This window comes from Gavia stellata, chromosome 10 (assembly GCF_030936135.1).
Source record: "Gavia stellata isolate bGavSte3 chromosome 10, bGavSte3.hap2, whole genome shotgun sequence".
NCBI classification, from domain to species: domain Eukaryota; kingdom Metazoa; phylum Chordata; class Aves; order Gaviiformes; family Gaviidae; genus Gavia; species Gavia stellata.
The window spans coordinates 33,987,737-34,010,930 of NC_082603.1; the positions used below are offsets into that span (position 1 = coordinate 33,987,737).

Consider the following 23,194-nt stretch of genomic DNA (forward strand, 5'->3'; position numbering starts at 1 on the left):
GTCCCTTATTGTTTTCAAGTGCGATCTTCAGCTATTCCGAAGTTTGAAATTAAGTGTGTCCAGCTTATTCAGATCTTACATGCACGGAACAATACTGAAAACCCACCTCTCCTGGGGAGGGAAGCTGCAGCATTAGAAGAGAAATACAGTACCATAAAACATAAAACGAAACTATTAATACGATTACAAGGGATGCAAAAGTTTGGGGATGTGACTGTTGCTGACTGTCCTTATAGAAGATCATTCACAAAGTATCGCGGAGGATATAAATTAGGGGAAGCATCTGACCACAAAAGGACATGCTAGGATGCCCTCTAATGGAACATCATAAAATGTGGGTTTGTCTTCCCTTTTGAAGGTACCTGACCTGAAGTTACTGACTTAGTTTTGGAAGGGGAGCTCTTTGCTTGGACTTAGACACCTGTTTGTGATTGCGGTGTTCTGGGGAGGAAAGCTTCGTGGTGCTGTGGGAAGTGGGGGCTGTTGTGCTCTTTAGCAGTTTGGAGACATAATTAATGAGTTGAGAAGATTTTGTGTCTGCTTCCACCTAGTTTGGGGTTTTTGAAATTTGTAAGGTTAAGCAACGCATCCTTGGTGGTCAGAAGCCCATGGGAGAGCAGTGTGAGCATAGAAAGCAGAGCGCTGTGCTGGAATTTCACTGTCTAGGCTACTCAGGATTGCCTCACTTTTTAAAAACAGAATAGATTTGGAAACCTGTTTCCCATTTTTCTTTCTGGCAGGTTTTTGGGGCTTTTTGCCACCACCCCCCCAAAAAAAAGACCACAACTTAACTAACTAAAAGCCTCACCCAGTTACAGAGAGGTAACAGCAAATGGTCCCCTTGATTCAGTGAGTGTTGGGCTGAGCTCTAAGGTGATGTCTACACAGCATCATCCAGACCATGAGGAAAAAAACACACTGGTGTCATGAGTGCTAGTTCGGAGACTGGGAGTATTACACTCCACCTGAGCTAAGCACCCTTCTAGCAACAGTATCTTAACATAGTCCAGTCTTATTCTGCATGCAAAGCCCATATATCCATGGAACAAATAATTGCTGTTTTCTGTATGTACCATATCAAACATTAAATTGGCTTTAAAGTGACTTAATCCAAGATTTTCATTTTGTTTTCAGCATTCGCTGCCCATTGGCATACACAGGTACAAATACAAAGAGTGTGAAAAGGTGAAAATAAAGTGAGACTTCCTCTTTAATAGTTGACTTTATAATTGTGCCTTGTAATTTTGTAACCAGAAGAGATACTTAATCACACTTCATTATCCTGGGAGGTTGTGGGCTCTGTCTAGTAAGAGGTCACGTTGTACTAAACATTGGAGAGAAGCACATCCAAAGAAATGTGCAGAGGGATCTCCATTTTACTGAATGGAGAACATTTACGTTCCGGTAGAAGCTAACCAGATTTAATCTATGAAATAAGAGAATCGGGAAGGAGCTTATGACAAAGAAATGATAAACTTGGAACTCATACTAAATTAGAGTAAAAAAAAGGTCAGTGTACATTGTCTTAAACCTAGTTCATATCTGCTGCCGGTAGCATGAGTGCAAGAACCTTACGGACAGCAGCAGCAGGTTAGGTCCAGGTGCGTGAAGCAAAATTGCAAAGAGAAATTGCACGTTGTGGAATGCCGGAGGGAAAATGCCTTGAAATCTGTTCCTAGCTGTTTGCTCTTCTTTCCATGCAAACAATATCTTGAGTATTTTATAGCCTACTCGTGCATAGCCTTCTCCCCGTACAAGTTGGCAAACAAATTCGTAGCTATGAAATTAAGGAAAATTTGGTGGAATGGCCAGTGGTAAAAGTGATCCCACATTACGTAGGTAAGTGTCACAAAAAAGCGTTTGAAGGAGTGCTGGCTAAAGGCAGCAGTACTCTTCAGCACAGGGGAACAGAGCATTTTGTACAGCTCTGCTAAATTTTCTTCCTGAAAAACAAATTTATTTAAGTTGTTCTGGAGATTAATACCTCATTTTTCTGGTATTTTGATTGCAAGTTTCTTCAGGTATGAAGAGAAATTGGAGCCTGCTCCCTGTGATACCCTTCGAATGCATCAGTCCTCAGACTATTATGTTGTTTCATAGTATTGATGCCAATTGAGGACTCCTCCTTGCTATTAGATGAGCAATAGGTATAGTCATGAGAAATACCTGCTTTTATCTGTGAAGACCAACCTCCAAGAAGGCCAGCGGCATCCTGGCCTGTATCAGAAATGGTGTGGCCAGCAGGAGTAGGGAGGGGATCGTGCCCCTGTACTCGGTGCTGGTGAGGCCGCACCTCGAATGCTGTGTTCAGTGTTGGGCCCCTCACTACAAGAAGGACATTGAGGTGCTGGAGCGTGTCCAGAGAAGGGCGACAAAGCTGGTGAGGGGTCTGGAGCACAAGTCTGATGAGGAGCGGCTGAGGGAGCTGGGGTTGTTCAGTCTGGAGAAGAGGAGGCTGAGGGGAGACCTCATCGCTCTCTACAACTCCCTGAAAGGGGGTTGTGGGGAGGTGGGTGTTGGTCTCTTCTCCCAAGTGACAAGTGATAGGACAAGAGGAGATGGCCTCAAGTTGCGCCAGGGGAGGTTCAGGCTGGATATTAGGAGGAATTTCTTTCCTGAGAGAGTGGTGAAGCATTGGAAGAGGCTGCCCAGGGAGGTGCTGGAGTCCCCATCGCTGGAGGTGTTCAAGGAAGGTGTGGACGTGGCACTGCAGGACATGGTTTAGTGGGCATGGTGGGGTTGGGTTGGTGGTTGGACTTGATGATCTGACAGGTCTTTTCCAACCTTAATGATTCTGTGATTCTGTGATCTATGCCATCCTCAATTTTCAAGTTCCAGAGTGTTAGATGTACTCCGTGGTCGACCTCCCTGCCCATTATTTAAGGCTTATAGGAGTCCTGTGGGGAAACACTTTCTTCAAGGAATAGTCCTGAAAGCTGGGTCAGAAAATACCTTCCTGCCATTTTCTCAAAAGTTAGGGCATTGGTCCTGGTGCTTTGGCTAAACTGGCTGTGAGTCCGTGGGTTCAGCTGATTTTGGTTCCCCAAAATGCATTCACGGGAACCTGTGTCTCTTCCCCTGCTGTGCAGGCTGACCGCTGGTGTGCTCTGAGCAAACGGACACTCACCGTACGTCATCGTAGGGCCATATCATATTATTTTACAGCGGTTAAATGAAGGCTAAATATGGAAAAAACTTTGGAGGATGTTGTGGAAATGAAAACTCAACTTGGGTAGTGTTTGTGCCTTATCAGCATGAGTTTCTTCTCCTATGATAAGGCAATGAACAAAATCGATGGCAAGTAGCAACCTTGCTCAGTGGGCGTGCTTTTCCCATGTTGTCTTTATCAATCTACCATGAGTGGAAGGTTCTGTTCATTTAAGGATTTAATTTGAGGATCGTGTTTTTAAAAAAATCCATATGCTCAGCAATTTTTCTTTGCATAATTTATAGGTGCAGAGTTCTGCACTGATGTGATGGCAGAAAAATAGATGGGCCAACTGTAGCTTAAAAAAAAAGAGGTTAAATGGATGACTTTTGCAAAAGAAGACAGGCAATGCTAGATAACATAATAATTCACGTGTGTGTTATATCCTTATTCTTTCTGCTTTCCTTAAGCACTGTTATAGTTAGCTAGAGCCAAATGTCTGATTTGTAAATCAGTCTGAAGCGAATGAAAGAAACTCCAGCAGAAACATACCACTGCAGTCCGTAAGGAAATCAAGAACCCACAGTATTGCTGCAGCGTAAAGCACTGGGTGACCTGAACGTCCTTCCTTTAACTCTCCTGTGTTTGGCAAAGGTCAGCTTTAAAGCCCTTATCTGCGAGGCCGTGGAGTTACATTCCATTAATGTGCTCTGCCGTTCCGCGTCTCTGACATAGCTTGAAGAAGCTGCTTTTGTTTAAAAAAAACCCAACAAACCCAACCCATGCTCCTGCTTTATAAATAAATCATTATTTTATCTTTCGTTTTGCCGGAAGGTGCTACAGATACAGCGCCAGCTACAAGCAGCTCAGTGAGCTGTGGGGAGAGTGCGAATGCCTCTGTCCCGCAGTCCGGATGTGTGCCCAGGAGCTGGGCGGCCGTGCCGGCTCCGGCTCTCGGACTGCTGGAATAGTTTCCATAAAGTGGATGGTGTCAAGGGCACCTCCACAACAGGCAGGAGTCTGGGGGTGGCCTCTTCTGGCAGATAAGTCAGGTCCTGCTGGCTCTTGGTGTAAAAGGCCACCACCAACTAACTTAGCCCTTTTTTGAATCCATGGAATTTATAAATGCAAACTCACATTGAATTCATTGACTAAGCTGAGAAAGATCAAAGGGAGCATTTTGCTAATTAACTATTTTCCAGTGTGTGTCAGGGTATATTTGTACGTTGCGTATTTCTGTGTGTGTATATATATTGCACGCACATATATTTGCACTGCTGTAGCCATCGGTTTTAAAGGTTTCCTGAAAGACCGTAATTTTAACATTATTTTTGAAGCTTCACATCACTTTGAAACTCACTTTTTATCCATCATCCATGGCAAGGTTTGGTCCTTTAAGGACGTAGAAATGTGTATCTTAACCTCAGGTCTCTCCGGTTGCTACAGAGATCGAAATCAGAAAGGGCTGAGGTCAGAGCACAACAGATTCCAGGAGATGAGAGAATTTAATGTAACAATAGAGATACTTTGGCCTGGAAAATGGTTGTGTGCCCAGTCTTTTCCATTATTATTGTCCTTTTTTTCTCATTCCGTATTGTTTCCACTACCTGGAGCGATGGCCCTGTGCTTGCCCTGAACTTCACCCACTCCAGGAGAAATCCTGGGCACTGAAATCAGAGGAGGTGGAGCACACTTGCACCCTGTTCGAGAACTGCCACAAGAGCTACAGTGGGAAAGAAAACAAAACCACCTTTTTACATGGTCCAGTCTTAAAATGAGCTAGGCAAACCCTGCTGGAGTGTAGTCCGGTGGGAAGAGTTCAGGAAAATGCTCTGTATATTCTGTGTCGGAAAACCGCACACAATGTATTTTGTTGTGAGCATGTTTCAAAAAGGCTTAACCTGCCGGTGAAATAGTTCACTCAACAACACAGACTTTTGACTTTATTACAGTGGAAACGTCGGAAGAACAGGGTGGTACCTCTTGGATGTATTCTGTACGTTCACAAGACACGGTGTTCTCGGTTTTAGAGGAGAAAAATGAGTAGCTCATCCGTATTGCTGCTCTTGGATGTGCAGCGGTTACCATGCGGCACAGAGGCAACGGCGTGAACGTAAATCAGACTGGATGTGTATACCACGGGCTGGCACCTCCTGAGTAGAGTGTATACAGTCCTTGTGTCAGTATTGCTCTTGAACAGTCCTTTTATTCTTAACGGAGCCTTTTCTATATATATAACCTAAATATGGTATTGTTTTGATCTTTATTTAACCACTGGGAATGAGGAGAGGAGAGGAGGAAAAGAGGAGAGGAGAGGGCTGTAATTTTAAGGGGCATTTGATTCATAAAATCAAATGGGGTTTGTGATTCCCAGAAAAAGCTTGCAAGGCTTGTGAAACCACAAACCCCACAGGATTCTCCCATCCTCTTTTTCAGTGATTAAGATTTTTTTTTTTTTTTAGTTAAACACATCTGGGTTCTTTAGTAAAACAGATCTTTTATACAGTGGCTCTGTGTGGCTGGATGTCAGCACGGTTCCTTCAACGAGAAAACGCACAACCACTGGCCAGCATCCAGGTGAGACTTGGCCAACTGTGTATTTGATTGTGGATTTCAAAGAGTAACAGAGAGACTTTCCCCTTTTGGCCGTAGAAGCTGAATTTTGTAGAAGAAAAAATGCCGATAACGAGGCAAGAGTAGATTCACCGGAGAGCCACTCCAGCAGCATCTTGAGACCGACCCCCGCTGCCCGCTGCCTGCCCACAGCACCCACCACCCCAGGGCTCCTGCGCCCGGGCTGGGCACCAGGCTCGACCCCCAGGATCTTGGTGAAGGAGGTGTATTGATTTCCAGTCCTGTAACACGTTTTGTTGCTGTCGTAGGAATTACCTCCGTGTTGCTTAGTGACGGTGGAAATTTTGAATGAGGACTGAAGGCGAGTCCCACAAGTTTTGGTACGGGATCTTTTATAGCCCCACTGCGTGGTGATGCAATAGCCTGTGCGTATAGCATGTAGGATCTGAGACGCAAACCTGAAGTGGGATATTCTGTGTGGAGGCCAATATAAATATATTTGTGCAAAAATATCACGCGGTATGAAGATGAAGCCTGAGTGGCCGATGCTGACAGAAACCATGTTACGTTCTGTTGCATTACTTCACTCAAGTGAAAATAATACTCCCTTAGTTTTGCCAGGGTCTGAGAGTCAGATTATCTGCTGTGAGCATGCCAGTCATGGAAATGAAATGTTTCCAGGGAGAGCTGGACTTGTCCTCTTCACTGGGTCTTTGATCTGGTGCACACTTATCTGCTATGCCACTGTCTCACCTTTTCCCTTGTTCTGATTATTCTGCTGCGATTTTCTCTGTGACATTCCTGTAGCACCGCGGGCAGTAAGGTGACTGCTGAGGCACCAGGGTGTACAGTTTAGGAGGGAGCGTGCTCTTGGACTTTTCCTGAGCGAGCAAAAATCAATTAAAACCTGGGGGTAAATGTAGTACAGAATTTAGGAAACCATATTTGTGTCTTGTATTAAATGAGTTGGTTATAGGCAGTATTCCAGTGCCTTTTATCTACCTCAATTTACTTACATAGCTAAATATACACATTATCTGAGAATCCCAGGATCCTTTACCTCCTCTTATCTCCCAGGCCACATACGGGAAACTGAACCAGAGCAAGATTAAAGGTGCGTTTCAGTTGCCTTAACTGCAGCCATTTGTTCTACCTCAGATGCAGCTGAAGTCACCCTGGTCACCTCGCTGGGGTTTGACACCCTGGGGTGGCTTGCCTGCGCTATTGCCTGTGTAGCCTGTAACGAAGTAGAGAATCGAGCTCTGTCTCTGGAGGCGCAGGGCAAAACCTGTGCCGCTGGATTATTGTTCTTGTCTGCTGCGGCCGTGCATCGTCCACTGGTTTTCATGTGAGCAATGCTGCAAAAATCCGAGCTCTTTGCCACAGAGCTCTTCCTAATGAAGTGGGTTAAACTGTATTTTGTTATGCTGTGGTAAGTCTACAGAAAAGAAAGTGGCCTGTAGTTTGGAGCAAGATTGACCTTAGAAAGTGCTTTTCACTTTTGAAAGGGTATCTGATAAATATTTTTACCAATTTTTAGCTGAAGTGTTCCACTCTTATCTGCCTGTAGTGCAAACAGAAAGCCCTTCTATCTTCATGCGGCACGAAGGAAAGGTATGACACAATATGGAGACATAGTTGTATTATCTGAAAACAAATTAATTACACTGATGTCAATATTTTTTTAAGTGGGGAGGGAGAAAGGAGTAAAGTACTTTATGACGTGGGCACGGGGAGCCAGAGGTCCCTAATGCATTTTTGTAATATGAGGGAAAAGACAATGTGGTCTTAAGAACTGGATTTGTTTTCACTCTGCGCAGGATCACCCATAGCAACTCCGTATGCAAATAAATGTTTGGTATAGAAATGGCCTTTGCAGAATGCTACAGCCAGTATTCAAAGAGTATTTGTACTTTTATTTCTACGAGGCTTTAATATGACCCAGTTGCACAGTCAGTAACCCTGACATTGCACACAAGAACTGTAGTGAGACCCCAGGAGACAGAGGGAGTTGAAAATGTGCCCCCAGTGTTTTGTTCCCCTCGTCCTGAAGCCAACTTGCCTGGTTTTGAGTGGCACCGTTGCCTGCTCAGCACGTCTTTTTCAAGCGCAAGTCTACGCAGGCAGCTTAGTGCAGCACCCTGCTACACCCAGCGCCCTTCAGCAGCTGCCCTGTGGTACCCAAGGACGGCAACACAAGCGCTGCTATTTCATGTCTTGGCAAAATCAGTTCTCGGCTCTGCGTGGTGGCCTTCCTCAAGAAGTGGTAACAGAGTTCTTGTGCTAATTCCCACTGCATATCCAAACAGAGGGAAAAAATGTACCTGCAGTGCATTTTATACAGTGAAAGAGTTTCTCGACGTGCCCGCAGAAGTCGGGAGGAGGCAGGCAGCGTGGATTGTGCATGGATTACGACCCACAGTGGGAGTGAAGACGAAAATGTGAAATTGCTTTACTTGCTTAGGAAGCGCTCAGCTTTCAGCGTTTTGGAAACACTGGATCAGGTCTCGTGCCTTTTTATATTTAGCTGGGTGTTAATTTAGCCTTGCCGCGTTAGTCCTGTTGCACTGAGCTTCTTTGTCCAGGTTTGATGAATGCTGAGGATAACACTGAAAGGTGAATTTACGCTGTCGATACAAACTAGGCTCAGATACCTTATTGTCATTTTTTTAACACCGTGGATCTAGGAACATTTCAAATCCCACACAGGAACCTGGGCGGGCTGATACGTAAAGTGCGGATAGAGGATAGATTTTCCTTCCTCTAACTGGTGATCTCAATTGTCAGTGTTTGTACAAACTCTTAAAGAAATCCTGTAATTATATAATTTGACCCTGAGTTACAGACTGTGTGCGTATTTTCCTGATTTGTTTAAAAAGGAGCAAAGCACTTTGAAGTTTCTTCAGCTTGGCAACAGAAAGGAAAAAAAAAATCAGGAAAGGCTGAAAAGTTGCCTTACTTACCCAGATCCTCTCCTGCAGCCCTCAGGGCATTGTGTTTATGGAGATATTCTTTAACTGTTGCAAAAAAAAAAAAAAAAAAGAAGAAAAGATCATGACGCGCGGTTGGCAATCTGTCTCTGACTAATAATAAACTGAGTCTTGTGAGTTAAACCAAATAGTCAGACCTGCCAAGTATTGTTCCTATTAATGCTGTATATCCTTAATGTCACACAGAGGCCTTTTTCCCACTGAACTGCCTGCAGAAGTTGTCTGGGTAGGAGTTCAATCCACCCCAGGACAGAGGACCTGTGCTCCTAAGCTCCACATTAAGGCTGCAGAGAAGGCTGGTTGGAAAAAAGTATTGGATTTGAATAAAAATACTGAGCCTTCAATATTTGGTTTTATTCCATGTTGAAATGAAGCTGAGACCATCAGGCATTTTTCTCCAAAAATAAATGTTGCGTAGCCCCTAGCCCAGCATATACTCACTTGAGAGGAGGAAGACGCTGGCTCTGCTTTAGAGCAGAGGTATAACCTTGTTTTCCCATATTTCATGTGGTCATTCCAGATAACAGCTATTTTGAAGCCAACCCAAAAATTCCTTCCGGAGCTGCTAAAAGATTGCAGCAGCAATTTTGTCCAAATCACTGTGTTTTTGTGGAACATTCCAGTTTTCAGAAGATGATGTTTTCTCTCTAAGACAATTTTCATCAAAAAAATTCTCATTTAGCTCTAATCATAAGCGCAATTTAAATGACTTACAAGGATTTCTTTGAGCCCCAAGGCTGTGAGGAAAGATCTGACAATATTACAATTAATTTCACCCTTCCTGGACCGGGTCAGGTTACAGTACTGGCTAAACAGAGCCCGTCTTTGTCCTGCTTTATTTTGGAAGGGACTTGCCCTGAATGTATGTCTTGTCCTCAAAGAGGACAGATAAAAAACGATGTTTTAGAGTGTCTCTGATTCACATGGGATTAGACCTGATTTGTGTTACGCTCGGACAACACGGTATCTTAAAGTTTCTGGCAGAGATTATTGGTCTGTTGTTTTATTTGCGTATATGTACAAGATGGTGCCTTCTTCGATGGCTCTTCATCCAAGAGTTGCTAAAATAGAGATGAATACTCTTGTTTTGGGGAGGAGGGGTGTATTTTACGATGTGGCCCAAGTGCCAGAAGAGCCTCCTCCCTCCCAGTCCCAGGTTTTTGGAGCTTTCTATTATATTTTGGGGGTTTGTTGGTCTATCTTAAACAGTTAAAAAAAACCACAACAAAAAGTTAAAAGACTGGAAACCAACCTCCTTGATTTCCTTCCCCACCAGCCTGCGGTGGGATGACAGTCAACATAAGACTTTGGTGTTGCGGGAGAATACATTGCTGGAGTTTCTCTTGTCTGGCTGTTGCCCAGTTAGCACTATTGCCCAATGCATACAAGTGTTACTTCTGGGGAGATGGGTGTAAAGGTCTTTAGATGTAGGAGGAAAGAAGAGAAACAATCGTACAACCTGTGTTATGTACTTATGGTATAAAATGATTTCTAGCTGTCACTGAATGAGTTAAATGTAACTAAGTCAGAAAAATGACAAATGAAAATGCGAATTACTCATCTTTCTAACGATTTTCAGAAAGAGAAAATTGAACTTCTGCCACATGCAGCAAGCGTGTTTAAAAGTCTTGTATGGTCTTGCTTTACTTAAAAACCTGCAACTTCTGGTGGCCGAATGCCCTTAGAGCACTTTCCTGGGCTTCTGGCAGTTCGCACAGCCATGGGAGTGGGTCAGGCACAAGAGATGAAATAAAGAAATAGTCAAACGTTTCAGAAACCAGTTAATGTCGGAGGTCATCTCCAAGGTATAGGGAGATTCCCTTATGCTGTAAGGCCTTTAATTGTATGGGAAATCCTATTTAAAGGCCTATAATGTTTCTGTGGTTGTAATAAAATACCCTGCATAACCAGGTAGTAAAATCTCAGTGGGCAAATCTCAATCTCTTTCTCATTTTGCTCTTCTTTTACTTTAGTGCCCAGCTGTCATTGATATTCCTTAAACAAATCCTCTGCTGCTATTTTCAGTTTGTGTTGATGGGGAACCAAGAAAAGGAGGAGCAATGAGGGATCTGTCGGAGGTTCATCAGATCGTAATGGCATGCAATGGCTCAACTCTGGGCAAAACTTCAAGCAGGTTTTTGTTTTATCTGCTAGCTGCCAGCGGGCTGAAAAGTGAATTAACGTGAAGCGTTAGGGCAGTGAAAGCTCTGGTTCTTTGTGATAGGAATTATTCAAGAGAACCAAAAAAGACTAATAATAATAATTACAGTATTGCAGACAAAGGGTGGGTACTGGAAGGGGGAGAGGTGGTCTCAGAGCCCTCTGTGCGATGGATTTGTTTCCTGTCCTAGGCTCTCTTTCACCAACATGAAAAATTGTCTCTGTCCATATGCAGCCCCCTTCTTCCTGTCCCCCTTCCCATGGCCCCTTTATGCTTCTCCTCCCCCTTCAGATGGACTCAGCACCCAGCCTTTGCTTTTTCCCTAATGAGACACCCTAGGACTTGCACCCGGAGCTGTGTGCTGGTCCACTGCTTGGCTGCCTGGGCAGCTGCAAATTTTCCTTCCTTAACCCCCACAATGTATCTTCAGATCTTCTGATTTCATAAATGCAGATGACACCAAGTTGGGCGGGAGTGTTGATCTGCTGGAGGGCAGGAAGGCTCTGCAGAGGGATCTGGACAGGTTGGATCGATGGGCCCAGGCCAATTGTATGAGGTTCAACAAGGTCAAGTGCCGGGTCCTGCACTTGGGTCACAACAACCCCACACAGGCTTGGGGACGAGTGGCTGGAAAGGTGCCCCGCAGAAAAGGACCTGGGGGTGTTGATTGACAGCCAGCTGGATATGAGCCGGCAGTGTGCCCAGGTGGCCAAGAAGGCCAACGGCATCCTGGCCTGTATCAGAAATGGTGTGGGCAGCAGGAGCAGGGAGGGGATCGTGCCCCTGTACTCGGTGCTGGTGAGGCCGCACCTCGAATGCTGTGTTCAGTGTGGGCCCCTCACTCCAAGAAGGACACTGAGGTGCTGGAGCGTGTCCAGAGAAGGGCGACGGAGCTGGTGAGGGGTCTGGAGCACAAGTCTGATGAGGAGCGGCTGAGGGAGCTGGGGTTGTTCAGTCTGGAGAAGAGGAGGCTGAGGGGAGACCTCATCGCTCTCTGCAACTCCCTGAAAGGGGGTTGTGGGGAGGTGGGTGTTGGTCTCTTCTCCCAAGTGACAAGTGATAGGACAAGGGGAAATGGCCTCAAGTTGTGCCAGAGGAGGTTCAGGCTGGATATTAGGAGGAATTTCTTTCCTGAGAGAGTGGTGAAGCACTGGAAGAGGCTGCCCAGGGAGGTGGTGGAGTCCCCATCGCTGGAGGTGTTCAAGGAATGTGTGGACGTGGCACTGCGGGACATGGTTTAGTGGGCATGGTGGGGTTGGGCTGGTGGTTGGACTTGGTGATCTGACAGGTCTTTTCCAACCTTAATGATTCTGTGGTTCAGTGATTATGGGGTGTTTCTCCTTCCACCTTGAATTGTGTCCTACCTCCCTTGGGCTGGCCCAGCGTGCCTGCTGGGAGCAAGCTCCTCCACTCCCGGGAGAGGACAAGTGCAGGCATGCTTCAGGCATCCCCATGCTGAAATGGGTCTCTCTTGTGAAGACCACCTGAAAATCAGCAATTTAAAAGGGCCACCCAATGCCATTGGCAGCCACACTGTAATCAGTCACCGTCAGGAGTGTTGTGAGCCAGAGCCCCGTGACAAAGGGGCTGTGAAAGCCCACGTGAAACTCAGGGAACAATCCTCACCCTGAACTAACAGTGCGGCTCCTTGTTGCAAGGACGTGTCAATCACGCCAAGCTCAACTTAAGAGTTTACCCTGAGCTTCCGCAGCTTTTAGGAGAACCCGTAGTTTCAGTCTTGGGGCAAGTGTTTATTCAGTCTAGAAAAAACATTAAAAATGGGAATAAATCTGGATTGACTCAAGGTGCTTTCACTGCTGCAATACGGTGTAAAACCTTCAGAATGAGTTTTCCTATAAAGATAACATCGTTGCGCAGCTCGCCTGTATGTAGTTACCTACTCAATCGCAATTTGTGTTACTTCATCGCAAAATCATTAAGTGCGAGGAAGAAGATTATAAGGTGTTACATTATTTATCCTGATAATTAAAAACATGCATGACGCTCTAGATTTGGCCGTTCAAAGCAATAACCCTGTGTGACTTCAAATACTGTAAAAGGAGTTAATCATCGATTTCAGAATGTGCCAAGTTTATTGATCTTGTTAACAGGAAAATATGTGTGGTTACCTCGGTGGGGAAGGAAAGCGGTTATCATCTGACCTGTTATTAGTTGGATGCCATTATTGATGCCTGAGCCAACAAAGATCCATGTTAAGCAAAAATTAATTGCAAATGTTACCCTGCTATAGTTTTCCAGGCAAATTTTTCATGTCAGTAAATTTAATTTAAATAAATAAATTTTCTCTCGGTCCTGATTTTGCTCGAGATGAATGGGCACATTCTTTTGCCACAGTTCTGCCCGGCAGTTCGCACTAAGAACACTTAGCAAGCCGATCCCCTTTCAAGGTTCACAGCTAGTTTAGAGATTTGGAGGTTTTAGAGGTGAGAAGAGACCGTCGCCGTCCTCCATCTAACCATCTGGGGGACTGCACAGGCTGTAGCACTTCTCTCAGGTATGTTATGTTCCAAATCCGGTGGTTTTGAATTAACTAGGGCACATCCTTGGGGAAAAAAAAAGGAAAAGAAGTGTCATGTTGATTTTATCTGTTTTTAACTTCTGAACATGCTTGTGCTATGTCAAGTCAAATGCCTTTCTAAGATTCTAAATATACAGACATTGTTATCTTTACAACCCAACTCTTGACTTTGCCAAAGTGCGTCTGAGAGGTCTCTTTTCCGTAAGCTCCTGGGAATTGCCACCAGCTCTGTTACTGCCACAAATCCTGTGTTGTTTGGGCTTCATTTCAGCCATTGCACTGTTTTGTCTTGGATGGTGTAAGGCCGGCAGACGTGGAGTCACTTGGGTCTTTCCACGATGCAAGGCTGCCGGGCAGTCGGTTAAGTCGACAGCCGTGAAGAGATCAAGGAAACATTGTCTTTTACAATTCTTGGATGCAAGCTGTCTCAACCTGCCTATGTTTAAAAGATCTAATTTCAGTAGCTGGTGAGGGGTCTGGAGCACAAGTCTGATGAGGAGCGGCTGAGGGAGCTGGGGTTGTTCAGTCTGGAGGAGAGGAGGCTGAGGGGAGACCTCATCGCTCTCTGCAACTCCCTGAAAGGGGGTTGTGGGGAGGTGGGTGTTGGTCTCTTCTCCCAAGTGACAAGTGATAGGACAAGAGGAAACGGCCTCAAGTTGCGCCAGGGGAGGTTCAGGCTGGATATTAGGAGAAATTTCTTTCCCGAGAGAGCGGTGAAGCATTGGAAGAGGCTGCCCAGGGAGGTGGTGGAGTCACCATCCCTGGAGGTGTTCAAGGAAGGTGTGGACGTGGCACTGCGGGACATGGTTTAGTGGGCATGGTGGGGTTGGGGTGGTGGTTGGACTTGATGATCTGACAGGTCTTTTCCAACCTTAGTGATTCTGTGATTCTGTGAGCTGCTATCTAATGTCTTCTTTAGTTACTTTTGGGATAGAAACTTTTCTTTTATTTATATAAAGAAATGCAATTTCTCTGTGCTATTGTTGACAGTTCCACCATTTCCATCTTACAAGAAGCAAATACAAAGTATAGCATAATCTGTTAATCTTGGGCTTAAAAGCATAGTAAAACCCTTCTCTTTCCTGTTTGCAGCTATGCTATTTCCAGAAATCTCCTTGTGCGCCTTTTGCTTCTCATGGTAATTTTTTTGGCATTTATTTAAAATTTGGTGGTGTCAGTTTTCTTCCTCAACGGATGCAAATTAGCCCAGACACAAGTAGCAGGTGAGGATTTGACCTTCTGTGAGTGTACTGTCTTTTGGAGATTTGAAAGGAACAAAAGATAATGAGAGAAAATATTATTTTAGCGATGATAAATGTGAAGGAATGATCTGGAGAGTGTTTGCTTTGCATTGGGAGCTGTATTTTGGGCAATAGTTGGCATCAGGAGCTGCGACTGTTCCAGAATCTGATCTCAGCTGTACGAGGATAAACCCAGGGGAACTCCATAGGTTTCTGTGGAGCTGCTCCATAGTTTTCCTCGGTGTGAATAACAAGGAATGATACTCCATCCTTGACATATAAGGCGTTTTTGTGAGACAAAATAGGCAATTGTGGTCTTGCCAAAATGAAGTTCCTCAGCTGGATAAAAGGAGCAATGGTGTATAAATACCAGTGTTCCCTTTGATTTTTGTCTCACACACACTGTGCGTAAATCGCTTTGCTGCATGGAGGTATGTGTGCATGCCTTTTTAAATGATGTTTGGCTTAATCCTCATTTAATTTTTTATGCAGTTGTAAAATACATGTTTTATGTTACCACACTGTGATAAGAATTAGTATTGATACAAACCAGCAATTCACCTACTCAAAGAGAAACCAGCTTTTAGATTTGATATAGTACAACTGCAAAAGTATGCTGGGACAGACTTCATTAAAACAAGGTTCTAGAAACAGTTCTATTATCTTAAATAATATTTTTCCAGTGAGGGAATGCATTAATGTAATACATAACATGTACATAACCTTATCAATACCAATTAATTTCAGAATTACAGCTGAAATTCTGGTGTCACACAGCTCAGCCCACCACGCCAAGCTGAAGCAGGTAGGAAGTCTGGCAGACACGGCTGCACTTTCTGACTGAGAAATGGTACAGGCGGATCACAGAATCACAGAATCACTAAGGTTGGAAAAGACCTGTAAGTTCATCAAGTCCAACCACCAACCCAAACCCACCAAACCATGTCCCGCAGTGCCACGTCCACACCTTCCTTGAACACCTCCAGGGGTGGTGACTCCACCACTTCCCTGAGCAGCTTATTCCAGTGTTTCACCAAGATGTTATGAGTATCCCGAATAGAGTTCGCATCAAAGTACCCAAGTAATCATGTGGAAGATGTCTTCAAACTTTGTGATCCATTGACAGTGGCAAGTTAGCATAATTACTTCTAATGCAAAACTCGATCGAATTACTATTCTCAATTGCTGATACACTGGAATAATAAAATAAAACTAATAAAACAATTGGGATAGGGGTTTGGGGTTTTTTTGTTGGTAAATATCAACAATTGCATATCCTGGAAACTTGGACAAGTCCAGAAAAATATGTACACTTTCCTTCGTCTGCCACTTGAATCATAAAAAACATGGTGCTGGGAATGGGGGGAGGAAAGTGGTTTTTTCACCTTGAATGCCGATTATTGGCTGTAAATGAGCTGCAAACCGGCATTATCTTACATGTTTTCTACGAACACCTTACTGCAAGCAAGCTGGGCTTTTCTTTGAGTTGCTCAGAAGAACGCTTTAAGCTTGCAGTGTTTCGAACTGGTTGACCTTGCAAAATTAGACGTTTCCATCTTTATTTACCACAACAGGAAAGAAGATTGGAGGTCAGAATTCACTTAATAATTCTTTTAATGCTGCTGCCAGAAAATAGGCAGGAAGGCATGTTGCAACGTATTCATTCTTTTGGGGTAGCAGGAGGAAAAGGCACTGACTGCCCTTTTTTCCTAAGAACAAGAGTTTTAGAAGGAATTTAGCCCATTTCTGAGTAGAAAGCTGCCATTTTCACACAGTTCTTTCTTCAGAGCAGGATTTTCAGAATTTAGGGCTAGGCATCCTTCTCAAGGCTAACCAAAATATGAATATTTTGGTCCCAAAACGGTTACTGAAGTGTGGTTGCTTCACGCTGGTCTGTGCAGCCTACATAGAGAGGCAAAATGCTTTTAAAGAAAACAAACAAGTTCTCCGTGCCTTATCCGATTACTGTTAGGGAATGGATGGACAGATCTTAATTTTCACTGAAGCATATTTTCACTCACGTTTGTTGTTTTAGGAATGTTTCTTATCTCGCAAGCAATCTTTTTGACAAGACATTCTCAGTTTAATATAACTCATGATACTCTTTAAAGCAGACTGGCTATTCCCAGCTGAAGAGCCTCTATTTATGTGTGTCTGTCAGGAGCAGAATTTATGATAGACCTGCAAGTTATGTGAACTTTAAATGTTTTCACAGTTGTTAAACCTGACCAACTATTTCAATAAGACTAACTGCTTGAAATGGTTTGGGCTTACCAGCTATCCCAGCCGAAGTATTAGTATTATGCTCATAAACCCAGCAAGCCCCAGACTGCTCGTCAGCGGTGAAAATCACTGTATTCCTACCTTGACAAAATTTCTAGGAAGGCCGTTTAGAAAAATATGTTTTTCACTAGGTTTTTTAAAGGGGTCTGGAATTTCGGATCATCTTTTTCCATGTTGTTGTTCTCCATCCACTGTCCTGACTTTGTAGCACCTGGGATCTCGCCTGTCCCATCAAAGGGAACCACAGTTACACATTTCAGGACAAGAGTTACCACATTGAGAGGAACAAGGCTACACACCTGTAAAATAAGTTATCTGCAAGTAATTTTTGGTATCTGAATTAGTAGCGGGGCATCTAACAGCCATGCAAAACGCTGAGCAGGTACAGGGCTTGTGTTCGGGTACCGCTGTGCTGAAGTCCATACCCGTGGCCCCGTATCCAGGCAGCCCTCGTGCACGCTGTGTGCTCCAGCATCTCTTTGGGCAGAGCTCGGCAATTCGCCTCAGCACCTTCGGCGGGATCTGGGAAAACTTTTGTTAAATAAAAGAAGTAATATAGCTAATTTTTGCAGTGAGTTTGAGCTTATGGTAGTTACTGTTATTTTTTGTAGCAATTGTGGACTATAGTAGTTATTGATGGGTGCAAATTTTTGGTCAAATAATAGTTTAAACAAGCTAACATTATGCGTATTGTTTTTAATTAACTTGTGCTGAGGCATGTGTTTCACTTTTAATTCAAGTGTCAGATTTGTGAAGTCTGTTTTTCATCATGCTTAAGGTTAAAATATTAGGTCACCAGAAGAAAGACCTATTTGAGTCACATAAGACAAATTAAATGTTAGAAGGAAGGAGAGGGGAGGGAGGAGCAGAAATAAAGCTGTGACTTCAGAAAATAAGGCAAAGCAGGAAAGAGTTAGTGAGAGATAAAATGGGCTGCAGAAGTTCTGAAACTCATTTTGTAGTGCTCAATATCGACTCTTGGTGCTCACAAGTTTTTGTATTGGGTAGGCGTAGTTCAAAGCTGTATTTGCAGCGTCCTGAGGCCCAGGAAGGGATATTGCTTTCTGTAAGAAGTCCTTCCCGGGCAAAGAACAATCTGCAGTAGTTTTATATGCAGTAGTTTTTAATAGCTTGAAAATGAAGATACTTTCCCATGTTATTTAAATAGTCAATCTGTTAATTCCCCCACCAAATTGTCTTTTGCTTTAGACTAAATGGTTTTGGCTTTGATGGTCTCATTTATGAATGTGTGTTATTTCCTGTGTATTCCAGAAGACTTGACTATGCGGTTGCAAAGGTAGGCGTGTATCATAGAGTAGCAAGCAAAATCTCTTTTGCTGAAGACTTGGGCAGTTTCGGTCGTCAGCAATGAGTAAGCAGTCGTAAGAGAGACAAGAATCATTAGCAACGCTAGCTGGAAAATTGAAAATGTTAATTTTTCCTTAAAAAAGGACATCTGACAAAAGAGATTTAATGTAAGGCAAACAGAAAGGTACTATTAAAACCTTGTTATTAGTCTCACCCTCTTCTAATTGCAGGGGTTCAAAGTACCCTTGTCCCTGCTGTTTTCTCAAACCAACACTCCTCGGAGCACCCAGCTCCTCATGCATTAAAGCCTGGTTATGCCACACTTTTGGTGTAAAGAGTCCTTCTCATGTGGTATCAGTTGCATGAACACTCGCTCTGAGACCCCATTATGCCTGTAAAGAGGAGTAAAATATTTGGGAATAAAGCACTTAATGTCCAGATCAAGCCATTTGAAAGGCCACTCAACCTTGACTGTATTTCTCTTGTATTTAAAGTTTCTTTTTTTAATATATCATAGAGGTGCGTTTTTCTGTATATTACAAGGAAGAAAAAAATCAAATTTGTGGGGGAGATGCACAATGTAATCTGCAACTTATTTTATCGCTCAATGAAATCTGAACAACCTCCGTAACTTCATGTGACTGAATAATGAATAAATTCCTTAGTCTTGGGGTTTTTTATCTGACTAGAGACTGAATACAATCTAAGTATGTCCTTTGTGATGTGACCTGTTTGTAGTTCTATGTGTATCCTCCTGGCAGACCCCCGAGAGGCAGAAATCTGGGCTGTTCTCCCCTTCCTATGTCAAAAGGTGCCGGCCTCATGCAGCGCCAAGCAAACCTGTAGTAACCCTCCCATATGGCAATGCTATAGATGGAGAACGGTCTCCGGGGAATATCACCTTCCCGGTCAAATAGGTCACTTAAAGACTTTTTGTGCATATGAAAGCAATGAGATGTTTGATTAAGGAGCTCCATCGGATCTGGTGGCTTGATATCACTTGTACAAACAGAGCTGCACCAAGCCGTGAAGGTTGAGCACGGGTGGCTGATGGCGATGCGGCAGTCGGGCTATCGTATACTTTGAGGCCACTCATAAAACGCGCGTTCAAAAAGGTCCCAGTTATTAGGGATTTGGACAAAAATCTGAGGGACGGGGCCGAGGCGCTTAGACAGAGGAAGTCTCTTCCCTTTGCCTGTCTTCTTATTTCGTGTCCAGCATCCCGGCGCAGTGCCTGAGGGTTGCTCTCTCGTCGCGTAGGAGACGGGTGTGGATGTGATATGGTCCGGTCCTGTCCGTCCGCTCCTGAGGGCCATCAGCCTGAGGGCCTGAGCCGCGGCGGGGCGGAGGGGGAGTCTGGTATCGCTCAGGGCAGAGCGGCTGCAGCCGATTTATGGGGTGAAGCTGATGATCGTTCCATCAAAAACTCCTTATCTAAAGGTTAATGCCTGATGAGAGGTGGATAAGGAACGTGTGTGTGAGATCATTGCAGCTCCGTGAGGGAATCCAGGAGGAGGGAGTGTGTTTTTCTGTGCAGTACAAAGGTTTGATAGAAGCGGCAACGTTTAGTGCTTGTAATCTTATCCTGCTTGACTGCTCTTCAAAAACATTGTACTTTTTTTTTCCTCCGCATCTAAAAACTTGGACGAACCGACCTTCCAAACGTAACCTTAAAATAGCTTTGTCAAACAAAACATAAGTGCAAGAAGTTTCCTGCCATTTCCATAACTACGAGCATATGATTTGCAGTTCATCTTGAATAATGATGTAAGAAATCTGCCAGGAAAGATCCAAACGCTGTTACCAGGGTTGTTCCCTAACCAGCTGCAGCTGCTGAGCCAGCGCCGCCGGCCCGCGCCCTCGCTTGCGGGAATGCCTATCGACTCTGCAGGAGGAGTTTTGGTAGGGAAGGGATTGTTATAAAGTGTTTAAGAGGAGAAAAAGAGTGAATCTCAGGGGCTAACAGCCCAGCTATTTTCTTCATTTTTGGTCAATATTTAGATCAAATTCATGGCCACCGTTATTGAGCTTTTCTAGGCAGCTTTTGCGTCCCCAAAATGAGTCGTTTTGATAGAGACACTAAAACTTTCTTCTGATGACAAAGAAAAACACGCAGTAATTGCTTTGGTGCATCCTCGCCAAGGGATTAATTGCATGAGAGATGTATTTTATTAAGCTTCCAAAACCGTGGATGCTGCCGCGCTGCCCAGATGAGGTTAGTAGAAAACACATGTCAGCTCTCACCAGTGATGTTTATGTCTCTGCGCAAACCTGCCTCCTTTCAGCACCGAAATCCTTTAACGAGAAGTGACTGGGGGAAGGGAGCGCAACGATATGCAGCCCTGAGAAACGCTCAGACCGGTATGTTTGGGTAATTATAAGATATTGGGGGGGTCAGGGAATTTTGTCTGTCCCAGTTGTAGCGTAGAATGGCCATAATGTGGCCTCAGCGCTGGCCTGGGCCACGCGGTGCCATCCTGCGTGCTAAGCCCTGCAAAAACTCACATTAATTTTGGATGCTTTATCTGTCCCTGGGTCGGGGGCATCGGGTTAAACCAGCTATCAGTCTGGAATGTGAGATAACGACTAAGTAAAGTAGTTACTTAAGTAGATCATATTTGCTTATTGATTTTTTAAATTATTATTATTTTTAGGAACCGGGTGTATCAGTGGTGCTATAGGACTCTGTAAATTTAATGATGTCAAAGGACAGCATTATTATTTTTTTATTTTATGCCTATGCTTTTCTAGTGAACTGTTTAAACCCCAGCTGCCCTGTGACCTTAAAGGGGCGTCAGAAGAGCAATACCTTGTATTACACGGAACTTTTCCTTAAATTACACAGTGACGTGCAAGTCCGGGCCATTCTTTTCCTTTTGCAAAGTAAAATGCAGCCCTCACATTTCTGAAATATCATTGTGAAACAGAGCCAATATGTTCCCATTTTCAAAGCGAGGCACAAGCAACTGGGTTTTGCTCTTTGGAAAGTATGACAGAATATTATTCATCTGTTTGCTTTAAGGGATATCTGCCAAGTAAAAACTCTTTTTGTTTTATTCCGTGTGAAGCTGGAACATGAGTACAGAACAAAATACAATTTATTTAACAATGTACAAATAATTTATACAGCATTAATGCATGTACAGAGGGTGTATTGGATATATGTAATAATAAAAATAATTTCTCAAAGCACCTTTTAATTAACTGCAAAGTTTTCTAGAGCATGTTTCTTCCCTCTGTGCTGTCATCTATCAGCGTTCCTTCTGGACTCAACTCCCCTAAAGCAACACCCTCCGTAACCCCAGTTTCAGGCTGCAAATTTATAAGTGCATGATTCAAGCGTTAAGCTGGATCCTTTCAGTGCGACTCTTGAGAGGGCACAAGAGTCTCCCCAGGCGCCGTGCGGATCCCCGGCTGTGCCGCGGGACTTGCCTGTGACGGGAGCTGAGCCGTCCACTCACACTTCTGTTGTCCCACTGCAGCAAGCAGCAGTTTTTCCTTGGAAGAGAAGGGTATAAAGCACTTGGTTGTCTGAACTAGGCAACATTGGCTGCATTTTCCCATCAGTACTCTGCTGTTGGATATAAATTATTTAGATAAACAGCACTGACTAGTTTAGAGCTATGGTAGAACTTCTTTTTTTTTAAGCAAGACAAAATGCCTTTCACTTTGTAAGTGAAAAAAATGTCTGGACAGTCTTCACACAGAGCCAAAGCTACTCCATCTCCACTTGGTAGATCTTGGAGATGATACAGCATTTATTTGCTTTTGCTCTTCAAGTCGGTTAATCTTCATAAATCAGTCTGGCTTTGCAGGCACACCTTAATCCCATGCTGGCTTTACACAGCCGTCTTCCAGTGTCACTGAATGTTATGATGTCCCTTCTCCTGCTGCTTTTATTAATCCTCACTGCCTCTATGTACACTCACCTGTTTATGCTGCTGTTGGTTAGAGATTTGGTTGCGAAAATAATGGTAATCCAATGATCCCACCTAACGAACTAACTAACAGACCTGAGCATAAGTATATATCATAGCTGGTGTTGGAACAGGTATTGGGAGGGAGAACGATAGGACAAGAGGAGATGGCCTGAAGTTGTGCCAGGGGAGGTTCAGGCTGGATATTAGGAGAAATTTCTTTCCTGAGAGAGTGGTGAAGCACTGGAAGAGGCTGCCCAGGGAGGTGGTGGAGTCACCATCACTGGAGGTGTTCAAGGAAGGTGTGGACGTGGCACTGCGGGACATGGTTTAGTGGGCATGGTGGGGTTGGGGTGGTGGTTGGACTTGATGATCTGACAGGTCTTTGCCAACCTTAGTGATTCTGTGAACAATGCTCCTACCTCTTGTCTTGGGACACTCAAAGCATTTGGGACTTTGCCCTGCCTTGTCCTACATCTCTCCTTTGCCCATTTGCACTCAAGATATCAAAATTACTCCTGTGTTTATGATTCTTTCTCCTTGGGTACTCATGCAGATCCTTCTTAAAGGAAAAGAAAAAAAAGAAAAAAAAAGAAAGAAAGAAAGAAATCCATGGGGTGTGGTAGAAATGACCACACAATTACACCATCTTTGGAATATGTATTTTTAATACATTGGCTATTGTACAAATAAATACAACATGATCTCATAAGATTCAGTTTTCCTATTAATTTATGAAACACTTGTAAGTGAACTCATGTTACAGCCTGGTTACAAAGCTTTTGCTATGCTAAGTTCCTGGACCCGTTGTTGATGTTTGCTGGGAACATTGTTTAGATTCGGGCAATTTCTGGTAATTTAGAAAAAGACTGGCAAAGAAAAGTCAGGATGTTGGGAAGTGGACTTTGACGGAGAATCTTGCAGAAATGGTTCGTATTTAGAAACCAGACTGCGGAGATGCGTTTGGATGAGGTGGATACCGTGCAGCCCCTCCAGGTTTAGCGCGAGCCGATAAGAAACAAATTGCAAACTG

The 23,194-nt window shown here is 43.9% G+C and overlaps 1 protein-coding gene across 1 annotated transcript in view; it reads left to right on the forward strand.

The window, feature by feature from the left end:
- The window catches only part of ROR1 (receptor tyrosine kinase like orphan receptor 1), a 58,706-nt gene that overhangs the window by 17,072 nt on the left and 18,440 nt on the right, over positions 1-23,194 (forward strand). The gene's annotated exons all lie outside the window — the stretch shown is intronic.